Source organism: Drosophila subobscura, chromosome O (genome assembly GCF_008121235.1).
Source record: "Drosophila subobscura isolate 14011-0131.10 chromosome O, UCBerk_Dsub_1.0, whole genome shotgun sequence".
NCBI lineage: Eukaryota > Metazoa > Arthropoda > Insecta > Diptera > Drosophilidae > Drosophila > Drosophila subobscura.
In genome coordinates, this window is record NC_048533.1 from 1,811,865 (window position 1) to 1,824,000 (window position 12,136).

At 45.0% G+C, this 12,136-nt stretch overlaps 1 protein-coding gene across 3 annotated transcripts in view; it reads left to right on the plus strand.

Annotated features, from left to right (window-relative positions):
• The first annotated feature begins 641 nt into the window (after positions 1-641).
• The window catches only part of LOC117897080, a 28,559-nt gene continuing 17,064 nt past the window's right edge, over positions 642-12,136 (plus strand). For all 3 annotated transcript variants that reach the window (XM_034805716.1, XM_034805717.1, XM_034805718.1), the window contains exon 1: positions 642-786. The gene's annotated coding sequence lies outside the window, so the exon portion shown is untranslated. The remainder of the gene's footprint in view (positions 787-12,136) is intronic.

The following is a 12,136-nucleotide window of genomic DNA, read 5'->3' on the forward strand; positions in this document are numbered from 1 at the left end:
ACACTCAGCTGATGTCAATAGTTACATAAATTAGATTCAAATTAGGTCTTCAGGGCAGCAATTTCGGCATCAAAGAGTGGACGAAAGCGCGCTGCCAGCCCATGGCCCATGTGTTGCGCACTCGCGTATGGGATGCGTTCCATTATAAGAGAACCACACGCTCTCCCATATAACTTGGTGCATGCAATTTGGACTCCGATGCAAGTGCAATGGTATCCCTCACTATTAAAAGGTATTGCAACAAATTGTTGAGTAAAATACATATTCAAAGACATCAAAAGTATTTAACAGTATGCAGAAAATAATTGACTAAGAAATAACCAAAGAATAATTGTAATAATGAAAGAAAAATGAAGCTAATATAAAATAAAGTAATAGCAATAAAAAACACACAACTCGTACAGAAGCAGAAAACAATAATAAAATTTAAAAAAATAATGAACACAAATTCTAAAAATAAAAAATATTCAAAATATACCAGTGGAAACACGAAGTGCACACGAACAATAGACACGAGAGAGCAGCTGACTTATACGCGGAAAGAGAGAGAGAGCAGAGAGAGAGAGAGAGGGAGAGAATGAGCGATGAAAAGCGCAGCTGCAGGAAACTAGAAGGAAATGAACATGAACAAACATTTTCCGACACTCTGTCGGGCCCAGTGGATACGTTAACATCGCAGCCGCGGATTCGAGTCGAGTCGAGTCGAGTTGAGTCGGAAAACTGACGGCAGAATTGCTCGCTTGTGTGTTCGGGGTCGACTCTCAATCCCCAGCGTTCGTTCGACTTGTGAGTTCATGTGTTCGCTATGTTCCCGAGCTAGCGTCTCTTGCGTCTCTCTGTCTGTCTCCGTCGGTGGCCATCGCCGTCGGCGTGACATCAGCATCACCGCAAATGCTGTTGACACTTTGGAAGGCCAGACCCGCGTCAAGAGGCGCCTCCCTCGACCAGCAGCCGTCGAAGCCGTTGCGGTCGCGCGAAATGGAAAAACTAGAGCACTGAAGCCGTCCGTGGAACTTCCAATGATCGCGCAGCGGCGTCTTTGTCTCGTTGGCTGCGCTCGTCTCCGTTTCCGCTTCGGCTGCTGTTCCAGTTTCAGTTCCAGGCGCCGACTGCGTACGCTACCGTTATGCGCGTATTCTGTGCAATGCACATAAATTTACAGCTCGGCCAGCGGCAACGTGCTAATTAGAATACGTTAATTTTCCTGCCTGTTCGGCAGTTCGTGTGTGCATCTGTGTGACTGAACGGTGGGGCGGCGAGTGCAGCTTGTGAAATTGGCCAAAAATTGAGCGCAGGCTGAGGCGGAGGCTGTGCAAATATTTGCCCGCGCCGAGCGCCGAGCGCCCAGCGCCATGCCATCGAAAGCCAAAGCCGACCAAATGAAAGCAACAAAAGCAATTATGCAAATATTGCAAAAATAACGGCAACAGTGTGTTCGAGTGCGAGTGAGATTTCATGGTGCGAGGAGGGTCCGGTCCGGTTCCGTCCCTTCCCGTACCGGTCTGTGTCCGCGAATGTGGTTCGCCCGTTGCCAACTCGAATTCATTAGCATAAACGGAGGCGGTGCTTGGCTCTGGCTCTGGCTCCGGTCCAGAGCCTGGTTCTGTTCTCATATTCTTATTCCTGTTCCTGGTCAATACTCACATACTGTTGTACATGCATATGTACATATGTATGTAGATATGTACATGAATATGTACGTATGTACATACGTCCCATACGGCATCCCTCTGCGTGTGGAGTCGGGGGCGCACAATTAGCGGCAAAGTCCACAAAATCGACTAATCAAACAAATAGACGCACGGACGGCGCAGAACTCAAATTAAATTGGGGGCATTTTTTTCACGCCTCTGCTGCCGACGACTGCCAGGATGGCGCCTGCGTTGCTCTGCCCGTTCGTTATTGCTTGGGGTGGGGTTGGGCCTTGACTTGGGGTGGGATGGCTGCGGAACGGGGTCTGGCCTGGTCTGGCCGCAGCATTCGCAATATACGCCTAATCTATTTTCATCGCTTGACTTACTTTAATCTAGATGCTGCCCTCGGAGAAGCACAATATTGGGGCAGCATAGCTGGCAAAGTCAGCTGGATGTGAGAGGTACAGAGGACCTTCCTCCGTCGTCTCTGCCCCGACCGCTGAACTCAGTGCAGTCAGTTCTGGTCGGGAATGGCGGGCTGGCGTCTAAGGACCGAAGATGTGACCGACGTCCGCATCAGCTCAAGGCTCTGCGTTTTCCGTCTCGAAATTAAAAGTAATTTTTAAGGATTTATCAGGGATTTGCCGCATCATCGTCAACCATCCTGACTATGCAGAAGCATTTTTTGGTTTCAGATTCGGATTATAAATTGATATTAATACGCGTAATTTACATTTTTGCCACTTACATCGACGGCAGCAGGGACGACCGCAGTCTCCACTTCCACCTCCGCCTTAGGCTCTGCATCAGACTTCCCTTTCGCTTCTGTAGCGCTCAGAGCACTCTCAGTCTTGTCACAGTCTCTGTCATCCCCATCCCCATGCCCATTCTCGTTTCCCCAACACCAAATCCGCAGCAGGGTTGGGTTGGTTGGCAACTTCAGTTTCGCGTTGCGCGTATAATTAAATTATCGCTGGCTTATCGTGCTAGATGAGAGAGAAGACGTGGCAAGTGGGTCGCCACAAACCCCAAAATGGCGGAATATTCGCAATAGCGGAATCTCAATTCGAGTTAATTACTCGGATAGAGCTCCAGCTACTTTAAGTTAATTATTACACGCCTCCTCATGCAAACTTTTGCTTTTCCAAGCGCTCCTGACCGTGTAAGTGCACATTCATGAGCTCAGCCAGAGGCAACGGAAGGCAGGAAGCAACCTGCCAGCTGCCAGCAACAATCTAGAAGAGCTTTTGTCTACTCTGAAGGGTCTGAAGGGCCAAAACTCCTTTACAAAGAACGAAAGAAACATGCAAAACTAAGAAAAAACGCAGAGAACTGATGGCCGGGCCCCTTTCAATTATTCAAAATGGCTGGAACAATAGATAAGAACTTTTATTATCATCAAGCAGGATAAACGAGTGCGAGCATGTCCATAAGAATGAGTACAAAAAAACACCTATCTAGACATACATACATACACATTCATACATATGTATGTACATGTAGGTATGAATGAGCAGAGTATGCAGGTTTGCTATCCCCAGCCAAGGAGTACTTGTATCATCTGAGAGGTACTTATTTTGGAAAGCTCCTCTTGAGATCGATTCTTCTGTGTACGAAGGTGAATCTTACGAATATAAGCATTGACTTTATTATATCGCGAATCTATTAAATTGCTGCTTAAATTAATGTGTGTCTAGTAGAGCACCGCTACGAGTACCACTGAGCAAGTGTAAATTTAGATCGAAAGTCTCTCGAGAAGCGTCGCAAGGGGTGTGCTATGCGACGAAAATAAATATGTCTTGTACATACATACATATGTACATATGTATGTAAATGGCACCTGATTCCTCAACAGATTCACTCTAATGCACGAGTATGTACGAGTATGTATACAAAAGATGTAATTTAAAAGTCACTTAAATGTTTTTTTCCCCGAGGGACTGACTGATCACACAAAGTTTCGGAACCAACTACGGTTGGATGTCATGTCGGATGTGGGAGTGTACTCAGTTAAAAAATGTTTTTATACCCGGTACTCGAAGAGTAAATAGGGTATATTGTATTTGTGCGGATAACGGTTGTATGTAACGCACAGAAGGAAACGTCTCCGACCCCATAAAGTATATATATTCTTGATCAGCATCAATAGCCGAGTCGATTGAGCCATGTCTGTCTGTCCGTCCGTCCGTCCGTCCGTCCGTCTTGTTTGTCGGCTAGTTCTCAGAGACTATAAGAGCTAGAGCCACCAAAATTTGGCTCCAGACTTCTGTATGCTCACACTGTTACAAGTGTATTTCAAAAATGAGCCACGCCCCCTTCCGCCTCCGCAAAAGGGCGAAAACCTCCCAAATCTACAATTTACAAGATAGCAGAAAACTAAAAACGCCATTCCGTAGGGAATGACTATATCTATCAGATCACCAAATTGGGATACGATTGCATCATTATTATAGCCACAATGAAGAAATTAATTTGCAGTGGCCAAACCCACCCCGTCCCGCAGCATTCACAATCTGCTTCGCGCTGTTTATGGCCTGGCCCCTGACACGTCACTGCCTCTGCCTCTGCCGCTGCCTCTGCCGCTGACTCTGCAAAGTGTGTCTCTAGGGGAGGGTGGCGAGCTAAAGGAGCGTGTTGGCGTGAGCAGTGTTGTTGATCTAGATGACAGATGAAGAAAAAATGTAAAATTTGACAAATAACCGCTAAGTTGCAGATGTAGTACTGAGTGCCGGGTATAAAAGTTGTGACGCGTAAGAAGCGTCTCACACGTCCCTTCTCGTTTATTATACATACAAGAATACTTTGATTCAAGGCTGGACTCACCATTCGAATGGAGGAAAACAGCTTTTCCCGGCGAGAAATGGCTTTGATAGTTTTTATGGGAATGTGGAAAATATTTAAAACAATGAGACAACATTTTCTGGATAAGCCCCGAGATTAAGTGTAAGGTAAAAAGAGCCTCACAGGCAATTGATTTGTCTAGCGAAGACGATCAAGAAAATAAACGAATGATTTCCCTTACCGCTTCGAGTATTAGGTACAAAATTATTTTTCTCGCACGCCTTGAGAAACTTCCTTTTACCACTGTTCTAGAAGTTCTCTATGTGAACACAAATGCGAGTTTGGTTTCATGATTGTGTCGATCTGACAACCCAATCAATTGTCAACTCTTTATCCACTGATTCGAATAATTTTCAAGGCACACAATGGTCGAGCCTCTGCTCCGGGTTCTCTGAAAACGGAACTGTATTTGTATTTGTATTAACTTCAAATCTAGTTGAGAGCCCTTGTGCTGCCCTTTCTGGTGTTTGCACACATTGTAACAAACTACAGTATTTCATAGAAACGAAAGTGTATCGTAAGTGAATAGTGTGTATTGTGTCCCTTACATTGTATGTGTATACACATGTGCAGTGTTTTCAATAATTGGCCAGGCTATGGGAGCAAGTACCGTTCATTGAGGACGATTGCAGCTGGAGGGACTTCTGAACGTTCCAAGAGCTCTCGGGGGTTTCAGTTCCCTTGCACTTTTATTCGTTTTTGCCATTTATTATTATTATTAAACTTAAATAAATTGGTTGATTGTTTGATCAACAGAGTGTTGCTTTTAAAGGGCCTTCCTTCTTCCTTTTTCCCCTCCCCTATCACTACCCTAGAGCGATTTATTGGGAAACGGGCACGGAATTATTTGCTCCCTGGCTTCTTGAGCCCCCGCAGAACACATGTTTTACTTTTGTGTTTTCGTAAGCAGTTTCTGGGTCTTTCGCTCCTACCCACTTCCCGGAAGCTCAGGGAGGCACAGGCTGGGCGACAGTCTTCCGACCCCCTTCCCGGCCACCACCACCAACCCGACGGCCTGTCTCTTTGTCTGTTTGTTTGTTTGCACATTCTTAACTGGCAATCACGCCCCTTAAAATGGGAGTTGGCGAGGCCTTGGGCGTGCGAGTGTGAGTGGGAGTGGGAGTGGGTCGCACTGGGTGCTGCTGAAGGGCGTTCGTGTGAGTGCGTGCGGCTGTTAAACAACTTTTGTCATTTTGCTAATTTAGTCTTATTTGCCTTTGTCTACACACAACATTGAATGAACGGACTGTAAATGTGTAGGGGTCGGGAGAGGGGTACAATAAACATTGTAAACACGAACGATAATGTCTAATGCCTAAGCACCTGGCTCTTAAATCTTCAGTATAAATCGCTCATATGCATAAACGCTCGTAGGCTATATCTCCATGTAAATTCTAATTCATGCAAAACTCATACAATTCTCCACAATACAAAGCTACGGTAGTGATTGTCTCTTCACTGCCTGGTTTAGACAGCAAAAAAGCTACATAATTGAAGGAATCGTTTGCGGAGAGAAGAGGCCATTTCGGCATTTCGAGTACAACCTACAACTCATGCGTGGGTTAATACTGATCTGGATGAATTCCCAGGTGCATCTAGTCGCGGCCGACAGTGTGCCTGTCCCTCTGTTTCGATAATTTTATAAAATAATTTTACTGAATACCTTGTGGATGCTTAGAAACTTGCCGGAGTCAGCTATTTTGAGGCATCCGACGGCTTACCCATTAGCCGTGTTGGCAGGAACGATGCCTGCCCTCACCACCCTCTTTCCGACGCGGTGTGTGTGTGTTCTTCTGACACGACTTAACTAGGTCAGGGGATTAACTTTGTTAATAATGAAACACGCAATATTGCCCCTGCATTTACGGTGTACACTGTACAGATTTCGTTCCTTGAAGCTGCCTTTGTGGATGCGGATGCTTTAAAATTTTCGTTGAGCTCAGCTGCTGGAAAGTGGTGACAGGACCCAGGGACGTTCCAAGGGTTGCTGCTGGTTGGTATGCTATGCTCTGCTCTGCTCTGTGCCCTGATTTTGCTCGCAACACAGAGTTTTCGACTCTCGCGTGGCTGGCATGGAATCTCCTGAATTATTTATGACAATTAAGTTGTAATTTCATTTTATTGCCTTCTCCAGAGCCAACATTTACCGTCCGCATCGACATGGGCGACGGCGTCCTTCGGCCTCAGCTCGGGCCTCCCTCCATCCTCGACATCGCCTCTGCTGGCATTTCTTTGTTCTTCCGTCATTTCCCGCATCTGCAGTCCCAACCATGCCAACCCGTTCCATACTTTCTTCTCTTCTCCAACCACTGCCCCGGTCTCCGTTCCCCCAAAGCGCGTGTGTGCTCCACCGCTTAAATCGTAAATTGGAAAATATGTGTTTCTTTCCTTTCCCTACATTCCCTTCTGCCACGGACACGCACATTTTATACAGTTTCACTTGCTCCTGCCGTCTTGATTCTTCGTTGATATGCATTTGCTATCATCGAGTCTACCCACATTCATTCATACATACATATGTACATCCATATGTACATACATACATCGATCTAGGCACTCCATTGGCACACCAAGGAGTCACACTTTCATTTGTCCTGTGCAAGATAACTTCAAATGGGATCAGCCGTTGAGGCTGTAGAGACTCCTCATGGATCAGAATATTAAGCTACCATGCTAAGATCGTTCTGAAAAAGAGGATGGGCTCACTCACACAGGCCTTTTATTAGTACGTAAAATTAATAAGCAAAATCTATCTAATAACCATATCTATCACATCACAGAGTTGGCATTAGACTGGATCATTACTACAGCCAGCAGTTTATTTTTATTTTTGGCACATTCTCTCATTCCACACTCTGCTTCGTTCAGCGTGCAGCTCTAGGAGAGGAGGCCGAGATAAAAGGGTGTGTTGGCGTGGGAAATGATGTAGATGTAGATGACATACGTTTATAGTTAAAAAAAACTACCAAGGTTTAGATGTACTACTGAGTACCGGGTATACAAGTTTTGACGCGTAAGAAGCGTCTCACACGTCCCTTCTTGATTTGATTTCTTTTCTCTCAATTATGAACATTATGATGTGGTCTGTCCTGTTCATGCTTGAACAATTAAGAAAAACCGAGGAGGAACGCTGTGAGTTGCAATCAGTGTATCATACATATGTTTGCAACCTTATGATTTTTTCGAATTTTACATTTCACAGTGACCTAATGATCCAATCTGACCTTAATTCAATGATCTGATGGATATGGTCAACCTCTATGGAACTGTGATGTTTTCTCTTATCTTAAAAATTGTGGATGTCACAGACGTTCGCTCTTTGCTGAAAGGCAGTGGTCGAAATTGTGAAATTTGTGTGCTTGTAACAGTGTGATATCACAGCAGAGTGGAACAAAATTTGCTTGCTCTAGCTCTTTTGGTCTCTGAGAATTAGGCGCTCACCGGGACGGACCGACGTACCGACGGGCGGACCGACAGATATGTGTAGATTTATAGGGTCGGAGACGTTTCCTCCTGTACGTTGCATTTTTCGACCACAAGTACAATATACCCCTTTTACTCTTCGAGCACCTGGTAATTACACAAAATATAAATACAATTTCTACTGTTCAAAGCCCAAAAACATTTAAAAACCCACTCTGAAGGGGCTTAGTGGTAACAATTACACACATGTATGTTCATATGCATTTTGGTTTATTTTGCCTTGCAAGAAGTTATACCCCTTAGTGCATTACGACAAAATATTGAAACACGCTTCGACTTATAACTTATACATACTTATACAAATACTTATGTATGTATGTACATACAAATGAACATATTTACATATGTACATATATGTAAGTACATACATATAATCACTCACTGATTTGACGGTTATATGCTTCGGAAGATGCGTCAAATTATCAGATATAGATGTAGTTTTGTAGTTTTCTCCTCATTGAGATGTTTCAAGTAAATTGCCGATGGCACGGAAGAGAACGTCTGGCGGTTGGTCATCCTGAACCTTCCACTTTGGGCTTTCAACAGATGAGAGGCTGGCTCTCGCACATTTAATATTCTACATGGAGACATCCATAGATCACATACTTCGAGAATTACCCGAAAGCTAATCAATTATTTAGGGATAGCCCTGCTCGTTGTCCGTTCATTATTTTGCTGCGGGACGGCGCATGTGTTGGACATTATTTAATAACAAATTCTACTTACCAGAGAAAGTTGGAAGAGATTCGCTAACCAAATTACTCAAAGTGTCCTAACTTTGGTGTGGCGTGGCGTGTTGTCAAGGTTTTATTTCCGATGTCCGATCCGCTCTGGACCTTTCGCCCGTCCTTCCTTCGAAGGCTCAATTCAATTGGCCTACAGATGGGTCGGTCCCGGTCCCCGACCTACGCTGCATCGAAAGCGCCAGCTGCTGACTTCCTAAGTCGCGGAGGCATTGCACTGTCAAAAGTTTTTGACACGTACAACGACTAAAGTTTTCAGCGGTGGCCCGAACATAAATAAACACGTTCATGTGCGTGTGTCTCTCTCTCTCTCTCTCTGTCTCTGTCCCCGTCACTGTCCGTGTCCGTTTCCCGGGCCAAAGACTGTGCCCGTCCTCGAGTCCGAAACGTGACCAGCGACCAAGTCGACGGAGACGCAGCTTGTTTTTCCGATCCGTTATTCGCCGCTGCTAGGCCCGTAAATTTTTCAACAAGTTTTTATTATGCTTTCGTGTCCTTGCAATAAAGCACAAATACGGGAACGCACACCCAACACCAGCCAGCTTCTTCTTGTTTTATTTATTTATATATTTCATAAAACGTCGGTATACCTACCTATGTATGTACATATGAAGCTATGTACATACGTATGGACATACATATCTATACATACAGGCATTCATACATGTACGGGGATGTATGCGTACGGCTGGGAACAATTTATTGCGCAGGGACTTTCACATTTATCCTGCATAAATGTTGCCAAATTATTGAGCTAATAAATATTTACCGTACTAGCTGTCCAACTGGCCTCTGCGCCTCCCATTTGGGTAGCAGTCCCCATCAGCAACGCCTCTGAAAAGGTTGGCTGGCGTTGAGCCATATTTTTGATAACTTTGATTTTTCTCTCTGACAGCTGCGCCTGATATTTTTGCGTGCATATTTCTTTTCGAATATACCACCCCCACTGTTACTACCATCAATCAAGGAACGCTCTGCTATGTATATTTTAGCAATCCCTTGTATTTCGGGGGTCATATGGCGTTGACTGGTACATACATATGTACATACATACATACATACATATGTATACAAACGCAGATGTCAAAAATTATTTGATATTCCCAGTTTTTTGCGAGTCTTTGCACTGCACGCAAAAGTATATGGGGGATATTCATGAGTGGATTAGAACCAGAACCATAAGTAACTAATAAGTGAGCATTACTGGTATTCCAATGAAGAATCCATTTTGCTCATAGAGTGGGTGGCTATAGAATCAAATGGCCTCCGAACCCGCTTTTACCCGCTGAAAGAGGACAAAGACAAAACAAAATGTAGTCAAATTGTGGCATGATGGACCGCTGGCCGCAGACCGCAGACCACAGATTGGCAAATTTCAATATGATTTCAATTTTCCACCAAATTAAACTGAGCACAAAAGTTGAGAAAATTATGGACGCAGCTTTCCGCTTAAATAAATTCAGACAAATACGAGTGCTCGTACCGTTTAGCAAATCCGCAAATGAAACTCAACTTGATAATGCTGCAAAGCGAACATGGGCGTTCGACCATCCCCACAGCAGTGTTCGAGTGAGCATTCAATTGCAGTTCGATGAGCTTCGAGCTGGCTCTCGACCTCGCCTTTGTGGCTGCCACTAGAACTGGATCTGGTGCTGGAGCGGGCTCCGGATCCGGCTCGGGCCCGGGCCCGGGCCCGGGCCCGCACTCTCAAGCATAATGCTTCAGCTTCAAAGAGGATGCAACTCCCACGAGGGCTCTTTACACCGATTAAAGGAAGGCCAAAATATTCTTGCATATTAATTTCAGTGGGAAATGAAAACCAGTAAAGCCATAACCAAGCTCCGCAAAAAAGTTCATCACAATGAGGGACAGCGGCAACGACAATGCAGCCAAAGCCCTGAAACGTCCGCACTGGTCTGGCAGTATCCGACAGATAGAAGGCAGCCAGCCCCAAGTCAAGCTTCGGGCTGCACTGGAGCTCGAATGGTGTCACTGCTGGCAGTGCTGCATCGGGATGCGAGAGGAGGACGCTGACACGGGCACTTTTACTCCATCGGGAAGGCAGAGTGTTTGGGGCTTGCCAGGGCATTTGCTTACCAGCTCCATCAGGGGCCTGTGGGAACGAGGGGAAACGCTTTCCGCACAGTTTGCAAAATATGAAGTTTGCCTTTGAAAGTTTGCGGTTTTGGCTTTCTTGCAAGCAAGCGAACAATAAGGAAACGCTAAGAAATACATTAGGCCAACCTAGATGAGCATTTTCCTGCAAAAGGAGGACAGCATACTCATGACTGTGAGTGTGTTCTTGGTCTGGAGGGCTGTGTGCATGTATATACATATGTACATATGTACATATGTATATGTATGTACACTCGTTCGCATTCGACAGAATTCGTTTTTGAGAGCTTTAGTGAGGCTGGGCTGGCATGCTTAGAACTTGAAGGATAACAAGGGATTGTTTGGTCTCCGCACGCATTATACTCGTACACACGAGTATTCGGATTCGAAGCTCACAGTAGCGCCCCTCTCCGTACATTTCTTTGCCTTTCATCCGTTCAGTTCATCCGCTCATATGCAACCCGACCATCCGAAAGTGTCCGTTAATGAATGTTTGGGCAAACTTGTGGCAACCTTCACGTACGTATGTATGTAGTAACCTCAGAACCGGCCCAACCTCAAGGCGACTCCAAAGGATAAATATGTATCTACTCTTTCGTATTTCGGATATAGGGGGTGGGTGTGTTTACTCGGTAAACGTCCCATTACTCATCGTCATATCGGTCGGACTCTGTCTGGGGTGCCCCGCTGGCTGGACTACATACATAAATGTTTAAATTTCATGGATAAATGACCACGATTGATACTTTGTGTGTGCTTTTAATCAACAGAACCGCATGGGGATCTATTCACAATACTATCTGTCGAAACCCGTCGGCATGTTGCAACGCATTAAACAAGAAAAAATACCGAAGGACTTTACCAAATTATAAAATACGTCGGAAACATGTTGACCATGTATACAAATTTAATATTTGGGCGTGTGTATCTAAAGTTGGGATAAATAAGACTAGGAGGTGACAGGAGTCTGCACACGAGAGTCTCACCATGTATCCGACAAACATGGCTGGAGTACGTACATTTACTCGGCTCGCTTTCTTCTTGCTGTTACAATTGAATATCCCCTTGCTGATCAATAACATCTGTAAATAACTCTCTAAATAATCCGCCTAACTGCATATAACCACGCGAAAACGGTCACTCGTACGAATGTATGTACACACAGACAGATTCAAGCCAATCAGAGGCTTAAGCATTTCAACCTGAATCGCACAATTTAATGACAACATTAAGCTCCGGGAGCGGCCGAAGGCGAGGCCGCAGCTACTGGCTGGGATTATTCCGATAATCCCCGTCAAAGCTGAGCAACGATGTACGATG